Here is a 12,030-nt window from a genome sequence, read left to right as displayed (position 1 = left end):
AGGGGGGAGGTGGTGGCAGGGGCCATTCACTGGGTGACTGACTTCAACGAGAGGGGACTCACCTCCTGCGGCACAGAGAAGGCCATGGCGGTGGTGTCCCAGATGGTGGCAGCTGGAGGCCGCAGCAGCGAGGCTGGGGGCTTATGGACCTGGAAGTGGCTGGCCAGGCCCCTGTGTCCTGCCCACAGCACAAGAGCAGGAGCAGGGACCATAGCAACAGAGCTCTCCCCTAAGCCTCACCTACACGACAAAATGTTGTTGTAGCAATGTGCATGGAACTGGAGGAAATGAGAACAGGCTGCAGGAGGGAAAAGTTTGGAGAAGGCACCAGGAAGCTAGCCTGGGTACCCATGCTTTGAATGATAACTGCTGTTGAATGCTATCACAGACAGCGACAAGCAGTCACAAGCAGAGATGAAGGCGTCATGCTACCACCACCCCTCTACTTCAGGGGCAGGCGTGAACCCACCTGAATGCACCTGTGGTTTGAGACATTGCTGACCTTGGACAACCAATTGTGAGTGGGGAGCAGTAGAGGGAAACATGCAACAGTGACTTAAAAGTATGTAAACAATAAGTATTTTGGGCAGTGGCCTTTGCCTCAGTTTCACAGCTTGCATTGTGCAATTACACTTGAAGAATCAATTTTTTGTAAAGCAGTTTATAAGTAATGATAGGTGACTCTCAAACTGTTTAAATCATCATCCCAGTAGCTTAGTAAAGGGGAAATAGCCCATCACAGAGAGGAACAGCCATAATAAAATCAGTAAAGTTTATAGTAGCAGTGGCATTGCCTTTTTCAGTGTCATGAAAAGGCTGACTACATGGTATGTAGCTCCCACTAGAGAATTCCTTAGATTTTTCAAAATCTATTGTAGGAGAAGCAGCTGAAAGATACCCACTATGAATGTTATTTCACCTCCTACATTTGCTCCTCTGCTCATTCCTTCAAAAAGGGGCTATAGAAGCTTAACTAATATTTCTAGTCAGCTTTTTTTCCCCAATGTCCTTGGAGTGAAAAATTATCTTTTGGCAAGAAAAACACGTGCCATTGTTATATAGTAGGCACTTTAGCAGTTGCTTCTACAGATTATTTCAGGGATTCTGCAGTACGGACTATAGTTTCTGCTCTTACATTTAGGAATCTCAGGAATTAGGCACCCATTATACAGGTGATGATCCTAATATTTCAATTTTTTTTGAATTCTAGAGAGAGGATATAGCCAACATACCTAATTCAGAAATCATACAAAGGATGATATAATATGCTCCTGATATATCAGGAATCTCTCATTTATTCAGTATAGGAAATCTCATTGAGCCATGATTCTGTTCTATTTCATAGAAAACAGCAACGGGTTGTCACAGGGTTAGGTATCCCTTCATTTAGCTTAAGTATAAATGGTGAAATATAAACAAACTTCTAAATAGTGACAATCAATTAAGTGAACACTTTTTAAAGTGCATGATGGTTGACTATTTTGGCACTTGGCAGACATATTTGATAAAACTGAATAATTTGAAAATCTTTCTTCAACGTCTAGAACAAACATATTGTGATTTCAGAAAAAACATACTGTATTCAAGAAGAAAAAATATCCTTTGAGAAACTCGTGTGAAAGTGGTAGTGTAGAAGTATTTTTAAGCATGAGTGGATTCCTAAAGAAAATGAATTAGAATATGAAGATGTAAAATTGTTGGTCTTGACTCATCAACAATCTTGAAGCTCATTTTCAACAGTGTGTTTTCAGATTGTGACACAGACCATGGGTGGTTCGCTACTCTGTGTCAGCAACTCGTCAGACCTGACATACTGACCACACACAGTTGTCATAATCTGTATCTATATAGACAGGTAACTGGCTGGTCCTGAAAACCATTGTATGGTGTATATATGGGGTGTGTGCAATGAGAAAAATATGCACTAAAATTGTGTTTGTGTTTGGAAATTGCTCTATGCATAATCCCAAACTGCCCTAGACAAAGTAATGTGTATTTGCTTGTTCAGCCAGCTGGGTCATCAGGCAGAGACAACGAAGGTAAATTTACTTATAAGGTTAACAAAGTTATCAAGTGATGGAGAAGACAGCATAGCGTCTATAGGACAGAAACTTTGTCTGGGCTTACATTTCAAAGGTTTTCTGGACAATAAAAGGAAGGAGCGGTAACTCCATAGTTATCCATTACTGGGCAGATACAAGAGACCAGGGCTCTTGTAGATCTAAGAAAAGTGGCTCCTTCAAATCAGAGGGTTGAAGTCTCTGGAATATAGATGAGAAAGATGCTTAGGCAAAGATAGTAATTTGCTGAAGTTAAGTTTTAGTCTTAGAAGCAAAATTTTACTTTTGTTTGTAACCATTTCTATCCTTACTCTTTGTACCCTGGTATCACTAAAACCTATGACTTTGTTTAATAAACTTCTGTTACTTTTTCTATAAATCACTTCAGTGCTGTGATTGAGATAAGAGCAGGTTTCAGAGTAACAGCCGTGTTAGTCTGTATTCGCAAAAAGAAAAAGGAGTACTTGTGGCACCTTAGAGACTAACCAATTTGAGCATAAGTTTTCATCCGATGAAGTGAGCTGTAGCTCACGAAAGCTTATGCTCAAATAAATTGGTTAGTCTCTAAGGTGCCACAAGTACTCCTTTTCTTTGAGATAAGAGTGTTTGTCAAACACTAGTTAAATTAATGAGCTGCAGTGTATCAACTCTTTAAACAAGCAACAAACTTACTATCTTCTGTGAATATACAATGATAAGAACTGTGCATTGCAGAGACATCTCTGAGGATCTCAGGGGCTGGAGTTCACTGACTGATGCCTGCTAGGCAAAGTTAAGACTGGTGTAGTCTGGAGGAGTTTGCTGGTGAGGAAGACAAATAGGCGTGGCAGGGAGCTGACACATAGTCCCATCTCCGCCAAAGCTCACTCTTGCTGAGGCAGAGAGGTAACAGTGGTTACAGCAGTGTGTTACACAGATGCAGACTTTTCAGAATATTATTGGATTTTGAACACAGTCAAAAACTTAGCTTTACTTGTTTTCCATTCATAGCTCAGAAACCTTTCAGAATTCAGTAGCAACAAGACTTCTCAAAATTCAACTGAACTCCTCTTAATGAGTTTTTGCCATCAGCTAAAAATGAATATCCTCAATTGTCCCAACAGGCCATACGAAATTTAATTCCATCCACATCTGTTTACTTCTGCAAAACTGTATTTTACACCAGGCAGTAAATAAAGACAAATTCATCTTCAATTAGGAGATCTACAAACTAGCCAACAAAAGATTCTGTTTGAAGATGGAAATTTAGCCTTCCTTCTAAATATCCATTATGTCAGTAAACCCATTATGTCAGAAGTCATTTAAAAGTTAGTCTGTATCCACAAAAACAACAAGGAGTCTGGTGGCACCATAAAGACTAACAGATTTATTTGGACATCCGAAGAAGTGGTTTTTTTACCCACGAAAGCTTATGCCCAGGGAGAACTGAGCTGCAGCTGGGAGTTCAGACCCTAGGACTGGAACCGAAGGGAGAGAGTAGCAAAGATGAAGGGGTTTTAGGCAGCTCCAGACATCTAGAGAATGCTCCTTAGCAACAGACTGGGAACAGCTATTTGTGAAGACAAAATTCCACAGAGGGTGAGGACAGAAGAGCGCAGCTCCACAATAGATGCCTTCAAGTAGGCAAAGGTCAGAAGTAGCTCAGAGAATCAGTGAGGAATCGCAAGGAACAGACACTAACTGCTTATGGACTTTGAGCATTGCAGTGTCTATTATAGGCACTAGATGTGGTATGGAGTGGCACTAATTTTATGTCTCTGCTTTTCTGCTATTTTAAAAACCCGTGACTTGCAAAAATTAGTTTTTTTATGTATCATGCATTGCAGATTCTTTATGAATGTACAGTATTTCTAATTTATAATAAAACAGGTTTACAATGAAACGGTGCAGTGGAGAGCAGTATATAACAGTTTCAAGGAGGGAACTCCAATTCACTGGTGAGTGTACATCTTGCTCTTGTTCTTTTGCCTTCTGGCCCTGAGTGTTGGGACTCAATGCTGTCAGGGGCATTTGATGGGTGGAATAAGTTGGGATCCTGGATGAGCTGAGGCTGGGGAGGGAAATGGCATCTGGGAGCATGGCTGTGGAGGTTGTCAAGGTTCCTTCCCCACTTTGAACTCTAGGGTACAGATGTGGGGACCTGCATGAAGACATCCTATGCTTATTCTTACCAGCTTAGGTTAAAAACTTCCCCAAGGTACAAACTTTGCCTTGTCCTTGAACTGTATGCTGCCACCACCAAGCGTTTTAAACAAAGAACAGGGAAAGAGCCCACTTGGAGACATCTTCCCGCAAAATATCCCCCTCAAGCCCTACACCCCCTTTCCTGGGGAAGGCTTGATAATAATATCCTTACCAATTGGTACAGGTGAACACAGACCCAAACCCTTGGATCTTAAGAACAATGAAAAATCAATCAGGTTCTTAAAAGAAGAATTTTATCTAAAGAAAAGGAAAAAGAATCACCTCTGTAAAATCAGGATGGTAAATACTTTACAGGATAATCAGATTCAAAACATAGAGAATCCCTCTAGGCAAACCTTAAGTTACAAAAAGACACAAAAAAAGGAATACATGTTCCCTCCAGCACAGCTAATATCACAAGCCAAAAAAACAAAAGAAAATCTAATGCATTTTCTCGCTAGATTACTTACTAACTTTACAGGAGTTGGAAGGCTTGCATCCTTGATCTGTTCCTGGCAAAGGTATCACACAGACAGACAAACAAAAGCCTTTCCCCCCCGCCCTCCAGATTTGAAAGAATCTTGTCCCCTCATTGGAGATTTTGGGTCAGGTGCCAGCGAGGTTACCTTAGCTTCTTAACCCTTTACAGGTGAAAGGGTTTTGTCTCTGGCCAGGAGGGATTTCATAGCACTGTATAAAGGGAAGGGTAACCACCTTTCTGTATATTTATGACAGGGGTACAGCAGGGAATGTATGCTGGTGTTTGCAATACCCTATATCATTCCAGGTGCAGTAGAACATGACTGAGTCCTGGTTGAGGGCACTGGCTTGTCTGTGGGCCTGCTAGCAGCATACACTCCAGCAGAGCATTCTGCTTCTGTATTTTCTCCAGGAGTTGCCTCTGCATGTCCCCGTCTTTCTCTGCCCACTTTGACGCTCTGGATAACTGCCTGTCTTTTTCCCTCTCCGACTCCAAACAACCTCCAGCTATTATAGCTTTTTTTGGGGGGGGGGGGTATGTATTTGATTTCCCCTCCATGAGCTTCTTGCCAATCTTGGGGAGACCTCAGAGATGGCAAGTGGTGTGTGTTGGGGGCTAGAGTGGGAATTTTGGGTGGACAGTATGCTGTTCATGTTTGCAGTTGTCTTGGGGGCTGTTGGGTGAGGGTTGGGAATTAGGTTCCCAGTTTGGGTTCACAGTTCAGGCTGTGCCTTGGTGGTACTTACATGGCGTCAGAGAGGTTGTGGGGGCAGCATCTGGGGGCAAGCTGGATAATAATGGCCTCTTCATTCCCTGTAGGTTGTCCTGACTCACCATGCAACATTACTCTGAGCTGGGTAACTAGAGGCCAGAGAACAGTATTTTTCAAAAAGGCTAAGGGCATACCAGCGAGATATGTTGTGAAGTTATTCACCAAGATGTCCTCCCTGACCCCTACCGTGCTTTAGAAGTGGAAGGGACTTGTGAGCTTTCCTGCGGACAATGACTGTGCAGCTATCCTACAGAATGTCCACACTACAATCAAACAAGTTCTCAGTCTTAGATTCTACTGTATCTCCCCTGCAGACATGCTGAAAGTACATTACAAAAAAGATTGGGGTCTGTATTCATTGTCTGAAACCTCGTAGGCTTTTTCTATGTAAGCTTGTGAAAAAGCCATTAAGAGTTGTACAGCTGTGCTATCCTGAAGGTAAACTTCTCTTCTTTTACAAATCCCTGCTACAAGCCAAATATGCCTCACCAGAGAGCTGTCATTTTACTATCTTTATGGGCATCTAATGCCCATGTTTACCTCATGTAAATGGAGAACACTAACCAAACTTTTTTTCCCCCGTAACTGTCTCAAACTGTTAAGTTCCCTCCTAAGCTCTAGTATGATTTCTGTGGGATTTCAGTATTGTACATCAGCTGTTCTGTTTGTTCTCTTCAGAAGCAATTATATGTATCACACTGAATTGTCCTATATCTTTTCTGAATACCCTCCCAAATGAAATAAAATACCTCGTCTCATTTGCTAACATTTTCAATTCCTAGCTGACTGATCTATATGTTAATGATCATTTATTTTCTCAGTGCTGCTGGAACAGTCAGTCTTGCTTCTCTTAGCAAAATGTCCTCCTCACTAACTTCATCCTTAAATGACTGATCTGGTCTCAGTTTGGGGTCTAAATCTCCACTTTCTTTGGACCATCCTTTTAAAACAGTTACTCTCAGTTTATGCTAAAAGTAGTCTCCATTTTTCAGTTTAAAATTCTCCTAATTATGAAGTAATAGGAATATGCCTCACCACATGAATTCTGTACTCATCAATAACACTTTCATGTGGTATTGATCTGTTTATCACCCTGTTCAAGACATCCATGTCTTTACTCCTTTTATATTCTACACAGAAATAATATTTCTGCACCTTCAACGTCATACATTAGCTTCTACTTTGCTGCTGAAGACCAAGGTTTTTAAAAACAAACTAGTGCTAATTTCTACATTTAGAACTTTCTGTCCTGTATAAATTGTGTATAGGGTTGTTGAACCGAAGATAAACAAAACTAAAACACAGTTGGTAGTATCCCCTCTTCAAGCTTGCCATCATTTCTTTCTGCCTTCTATGCAATTGCTTGCCCTTCTTGCATAAGACTTGACCTACTTCTCTGGAAGATGCACTTATTGACAATACACCTGACTCAGGTAATTCACAGTATTTTAAAATGGATAGATTAGTGAACCATGTTTTAAACTGCTCTTTATGTCTGTTTTCCCAGTGCTTGACAATATTATTTTCCAGCAATTTTCTTAACGGGAAATTTGAGGCCCTCATAGCACTCCTACAATATCTCCATTTCATGCTAGAATGTGGAGAAATATAACTAAATGGATCCCAGTTCTGTACAAACCACCCAGCTCTCCAGTGCACTTACAGTACACATATCTCATCCCATAAGATATATCAGATGAGCACAGATTTACATTTACATACTCCTGTGGGAATTCTGCACTACTGTGCTATGCAGAACTTGTACAGAATTAATATTCTGCACATAATTTAATTTTTTCCTGAAGAATTGGTGTTGCAGAGCTGCTGGCCCCCACTAAGGGCCGTTGGACCCAGCAGAGCCTGGCTCCCCAGATCGAAAATAGAGGACACTGCTGGGGAGAGGGGGTGGGTTGCTAGCATTCCCTGAAGGAAGGAGGTAGCGTGTGGGCCGTGCCCCTGCAGTGAACGGAGGGCCCAGTCCAGCCCGGCAGCGATGGAGGCCCTGCTCACTGTCAGCCCAACACTGAAATCACCACAGGAAACTCCATACAAGCACAGTCTGACCTGCATCATGCTCTCTCTATTTGGCTCCCTGGGCTTGAGGAGTAAGGGGGTCCAGGTATCTGGCCCTGCAACAGGGTTGGGGAGGGAGGAGGTACAGGTGTCTGGAATGGGGGCACCCCATGGCTGGGCTCTGCAGGGGACAGGTAGCAGTTGTCTGGGCCGGGGGGGCTCTGTACCACCCCCTCAAACACCCCCAAATATCCTCACCCAGTACACACAACCCACAAGCATCCCCCAACTGTACCCCCCCACAACTCCTCTTCCACCCGGCAATGTCCTCCATTTGATCCTCTATATGGTAACCCTACAGAGGCAGGGCAAAAAAACGAGCATCAGCTAAAAGACCTGAGGGACAGAGTTTTCACCCCAGATATGCCCAGATGGTGTGTATGATCAGACTGAGGTACCCAACAAAAGCGTTACAGAGAAACAGGAACTGGGTTGTTGTAGAGATTTTTAACTCTCTACTCCTGGGGAAATTTTTTGTGTCTATGTTGTTAAGAGACATACTTGCTGACAGGTATTTTGAAATAAATTACCAGAATAATTGAAACTAACCTGATTATATTGTGTTATTTTCACAATTAAAATATGCAGGATTTTGCAAAATTTTAAAATATTGTGCACATAATTTACTTTTTTTGGGTACAGAATTCCCCCAGGAGTAAACATTTACAGTACCTCCTTCCCCAAAAAGGGAGAATTTCCCCCCACCCGCAATGGAGAGAAGAGCAAATTGTATTAAAAAAATTTGAGAGAGCTTTGAAGCACCCATTGTTGCCTGTATTCATGAGATTGGCAGTAGGTTAAGTCTGTCCCTGCTAAGACCATTCTATTTCCATATAAAAACAAAATTCATGAACATTATTTTTCAGTTGTCACTCATCCCAACAGCCACTTCTGCTTATTGTGAAACTCAGCTTTGCTCTCTGGATCCCTTGGCAAATAACATTGTTGTAATATATTGGAGATGATTCAGAATGTTTAGAGAGCTGCTATCCAGATTGTAGCTTTCAGAGTGGTAGCCATGTTAGTCTGTATCAGCAAAAAGAACGAGGAGTACTTGTGGCACCTTAGAGATTAACAAATTTATTTGAGCATAAGCTTTCATGGGCTAAAACCCACTTCATCAGATGCATGCAGTGGCATAACGTTATTGACATAACCTGGGACCATATAGATCATTGTTGCAACCAAGGTCCTGTAGTGGCACCAAATCTTATATAAAGGGGGTCAAATGAGGTATCTTAGACAAGGTTATGGTTTGCTGGTTATGATTATGCTATCATTTTTATAGTTGAACTTATGAATATTGGCTCTGTACTGTCTGTATTTCAAACTTATGCTATGCTTTTAGGTGATGCCTCAGACAAGTTGGTGTCAGCTCTGCCTAGCCTGCTTGATGGCCCATTAAGAACCATCAGCCATACAACTGACCCACTGAGAGAAGGCAGACACACCTTGTGACTCAGCAAGTTATGCAGGGACATGCCTATGGACAGAACTCTGAGGTTTTTCCAGCCTATGTAATGGACAGCTTGTCTTTGGAACAAAGAAAGACCACATGGCAAGAGACTATAAAAAGCTGCTGCAGCTCCTCCATCTGGTCTTCAATCCTGCTTCCTACCTCTGGAGGGACTTGGCTACACTGAAGCTCTGAACAAAAGGACTGAAAGACCCATCCCAGCTGTGGATGTACTCCAGAGACTTGATTTGAACCTGCAGTTTATTCCATCGCTGCTGCAAGCCTGAACCAAGAACTTTGCCATTACTGTATGTAATTGATTCCATTTAACCAGTTCTAGCTCTCATCTATATCTTTTTCCTTTTATGAAAAAAATCTTTAAATTTTAGATTCTAAAGGATTGGCAACAGCATGATTTGTGGGTAAGATCTGATTTGTATATTGTCCTGGGTCTGGGGCTTGGTCCTTTGGGATTCCCTTGGGAACCGTTTTTCTTGTACTGGGGTATTGGTTTTCATAACCATTCATCCCCATAACGAGTGGCATTGGTGGAGATACTAGCAAACTGGAGTGCCTAAGGGAATTGCTTGTGTGACTTGTGGTTACCCAGTGGGGTGAGACCAAAGTCTGCTCTGTTTGGCTGGTTTGGTTTGCCTTAGAGGTGGAAAAACCCCAGCCTTGGGCTGTAACTGCCCTTCTTGAAGCAATTTGCCCTGAATTGGCACTCTCAGTTGGGTCCTGCCAGAACCAGCAAAGTGGAAAATACAATAGGAAGATAGATATATCTATATATACACATATACATACATACACACAGAGAACATGAAAAAATGGGTGTTGCCATACACACTATAATGAGAGTGATCAGTTAAGGTGAGCTGTTATCAGCAGGAGAAAAAAAAATTTTGTAGTGATAATCAGGATGGCCCACTTCCAAACAGTTGACAAGAAGGTGAGAGTCACAATAGGGGAAAAAATAAGCATGGGGAAGATAGTTTTACTTTGTGTAATGACCCATCCACTCCCAGTCTTTATTCTAGCCTAATTTAATGGTGTCCAGTTTGCAAATTAATTCCAATTCAGCAGTTTCTCATTGGAGTCTGTTTTTGAAGGTTTTTTTGTTGTAGTATTGCGACTTTTAGGTCTGTAATTGAGTGATTACAGTAATTCATCTGATGAAGTGGGTTTTAGCCCATGAAAGCTTATGCTCAAATAAATTTGTTAGTCTAATTTGCCACAAGTACGCCTCGTTCTTTTTATCCAGATTGTAGGGACCAGTGAGTTGGTCTGAGTTGCAGAAAGGTCAAGGCCAGCTGCAGGGCAAGAAGGGAAGGAGATGAGAAAATGGGCAGAACTAATGAAGCAGGGAAACACACATTTCTAGTGTTACCTTCTTTTACCTGTGGCTCTCTCCATTCCTTTTCCTTAGCAACATGCAGAGAGCTGCCAGTAGCCCCGAGATACAGTTCTAGGCAGCAGCTGACATAATTAATTTTAGACCAGACCCTAGCTCTGCTTCACGGACTTTTCTGTTTCCATAACGTCAAGGCAGCATTTGTACACACAGATATTTGAGATGCAATTTTTATATTAGCCTGAAACTCTCACATGTTGCTGTCACTGGGTCTGCTAGGCTGTCTGGGCCCCTTACTAAACAACGTTGCATTACAAGCAGGTCTTGCGGCTCAGTTTTTTGCAAGCAGACTGAAGGTGTAGATAATGGGAAGCTGGACTGAGGCACAAAACTCTGAATGGATATATAAACTTGGATTAACAGCAGGCAAAGTGTGTGAAGGCTTCTTACACAGATACTCGTTGCATAAGCAACCAAGGTGTGTACATGAGGTCAGTATGGTGATGGCAGACCAGATGCCAGCTCATGGCAAGGCCCCAGGCCTCACTGAACACTTAAAAATGCATAGCTGGAAACCAGTCTTGCTTACCAGTGTATTCGCATGATCAAAATAAATATTGGAAGTTAATAAGAATGTGTTTAGTATTTACTAAAATGCTTGTAGGATGCTGCATGTATTGTTCTCACTCAACTATACCCTATGTTAAAAGTGATAGCAATAATTTGCATTGTAAACCTTTGTGACTAACTCATCAACCAGGGAAAAAGCCTTGTGTAATGCAAATGATGGCCTGTAACAAGATGATGTTAAATCCTGTTCATTAAACACAAATGAGCCATCCTGGGAGATCAAGGGTCAAAGACTTTTAAGTACATTCCTCCTACCAACCCTCCATGATGAAAGGACCTCCCTGGAAACAGTTCCTATCAGCTAGGTTTCTGAGGGAAGAAGATATAAAAATGCCTCACAAGGAAAAATGATCTTTTTTCTGTTTGCTTTCTCACTCGGCCAGAGGCTCTAAACTGAAGCGAGAGATCCCTCAGAGTTAACCCTGGTTTTGCTCCGAAAGACATGTTGAATTGACAGATCACTACAACTCTGTTGCAACTCATTTGCGTGATATGCTTGCTTGTGTTAGCCTGCAAATAACCAGTGCTTAATTTGTGTTAGGGCTTGCCAGAGCTGAGCCCTGGCACCTCTGGGCTTGCCGTGTCAGTTATGAAAGTGTAAAAAAAAAAAAAAAAAAAGTTTGAGCCCCAGCACCTAATTGCTTGAGCCACAGCACCTTTTTCATTACAAATTAAGCACTGTAAATAACTTTCATTTTCCTAGTTAATAATCCTTTAGATACTTTATTACAGAATTGGCTACAGGCTTTGTCTCTGGTGAGATCTAATATATAAACTGATCTAAGGGAAGTGACTGGTCTCTTGGGAATGGAAGCAACCTGAATATTTTGTCAGGTTTCAGAGTAGCAGCCGTGTTAATCTGTATCCGCAAAAAGAAAAGGAGGACTTGTGGCACCTTAGAGACTAACAAATTTATTTGAGCATAAGCTTTCATGAGCTACAGCTCACTTCATTGGATGCATTCAGTGAGCTGTAGCTCACGAAAGCTTATGCTCAAATAAAATTTGTTAGAGTCTATTT

General features: G+C 41.8%; 1 long non-coding RNA gene across 2 annotated transcripts; it reads left to right on the top strand.

Annotated features, from left to right (window-relative positions):
• Positions 1-336: 336 nt before the first annotated feature.
• Positions 337-11,578, top strand: LOC311521860. 2 transcript variants are annotated; one of them, XR_014711984.1, is made up of 4 exons: positions 337-517; positions 3,930-3,997; positions 5,545-5,935; positions 8,919-11,578. It is a non-coding gene; the product is annotated as an uncharacterized lncRNA (long non-coding RNA). The 2 variants fall into 2 exon arrangements; XR_014711985.1 differs by having other exon boundaries at positions 337-562.
• The last annotated feature ends 452 nt before the right edge of the window (positions 11,579-12,030 follow it).

The sequence above is a fragment of the Lepidochelys olivacea genome (genome assembly GCF_965140295.1).
Source record: "Lepidochelys olivacea isolate rLepOli2 genome assembly, chromosome: 6".
In the NCBI taxonomy this organism is placed as follows: Eukaryota; Metazoa; Chordata; order Testudines; family Cheloniidae; genus Lepidochelys; species Lepidochelys olivacea.
This window is presented reverse-complemented; position numbering and strand designations above follow the sequence as displayed.